General features: G+C 49.1%; 1 pseudogene; it reads right to left on the reverse strand.

The window, feature by feature from the left end:
- Positions 1-377: 377 nt before the first annotated feature.
- On the reverse strand, positions 378-1,064 carry LOC128779603 (zinc finger and SCAN domain-containing protein 32-like; annotated as a pseudogene).
- Between the last annotated feature and the right edge of the window lie 427 nt (positions 1,065-1,491).

Here is a 1,491-nt window from a genome sequence, read left to right on the forward strand (position 1 = left end):
GACGATTTCTTCTCTGATGTGGCCCAGAAACAGTTCTCAGGCCACTAGGCATGTGTTCTTTGTTCAGAACAAGGATACTCTAGTTTCCTGGCAGGAATTATGGGTTTTAGAACCTTCTCCCCTACAAAGCAAAGTGGAAATCCACAGTGAGACAGGACAGTGAAGTTCCAGGCAGAAATAGAAAGAGTTCTACTTTTGTAGGCTGATTTCTATTCCTGGACATGGCTCTTGAGATCCACTTGTCAAGAAGTTTACTGCTAAGCCAGGGACTGGCCAGCAGAACTCTCCACAGCGGAAGGAAATCTAAGAAGCACAGAGTTGATGTGCCTGGTTTTCTACAAACAATGCACATCTCTTCCTTCCCATGATACATCTCTTTACTGTGTATCCCAGTGAGGGGTGAGGGCAGAGCTCTTTGTGAAGCTTTTCTCATGCTGAAGGCACTTGTATGGCTTTTCCCCAGTGTGGATTTTCTGGGGAGCAGTCAAGTTGGAGCTGTTGTTGAAGCTTTTCCCACACTGGGCACACTTGGATGGACTCTCCACAGGGTGGACTCCCCAGTGACTGCTAAACTGGGAAATGTTGTTGAATCTCTTCCCACAAATGGTGCACTGATAAGGCTTCTCCCCAGTGTGGGTCCTCTGGTGGACAGTGAAGCTGGAGCTCTGGTGGAAGCTTTTCCCACATTCCCCACCCTGGTGTGGGCTCTCCCCTGTGTGAGTCCTCAGATGGGCAGTGAGGTTGGAGCACTCTCTGAGTCCTTGCCCACACTCACCGCGCTTGGGAGGCTTCTCTCGTGTGTGGAGTCTCTGATGTCGAAGAAGGTAAGAACCTCAGCTAAAGTTTTTCCCATATCTGTGACATTTATGTGACATTTAGAAGCTTTTTCCAGCTCAGGGGCTGTCTGGTGATAAGAGGAGGGGAACTCTGAGAGCATTTTCTCCCACACAAGAGACTGTCCAGGGCTTCTCCTCAGTCCAGAGTCTCTGGTGACTCATCCTCTCCTGGGATGGGGCTGTCTCCTCACTCTCCCCTGGACAATGCCTACATTGCTTTCTTAACATTGGCTCAGCCGCCCAGAACGTTTTTTACCTCAGCGTGGCAAAAAAACTTCTCCACTAGACTTTCTCTGTGAAGCCATATTCATTTCTACTTCTCCTGAATCTTCCCATTTCAGAGTGCACATCTCCCTGCTTTTCTCTTATTCTGTGACTTTTTGGATGTTCTGACATGATGACAAAGCTGCAGCAAAGGGCGGAGCTCTGTGGCATCTGCCGATCTGTCTGGAGGTGTGTTCTCAGTTGTTGATGGCTGAGCTTCTGGGAGCCGAATCTTTAAAGGCCACCCCAAGTTTGGGCAGCTGAAGAAGAATAAAGCAATTCTGAGTGTCTGGCAAGCACAGATGTAGGTTATGAAAGGAGGGAAGTAGAGTCTGGGCTGGGGGCCCAACTGGGCCATGTAGGGAAGCAAAGGAAGTGAAACTGCATGAGA

This window comes from Desmodus rotundus, chromosome 1 (assembly GCF_022682495.2).
Source record: "Desmodus rotundus isolate HL8 chromosome 1, HLdesRot8A.1, whole genome shotgun sequence".
Taxonomy (NCBI): Eukaryota; Metazoa; Chordata; class Mammalia; order Chiroptera; family Phyllostomidae; genus Desmodus; species Desmodus rotundus.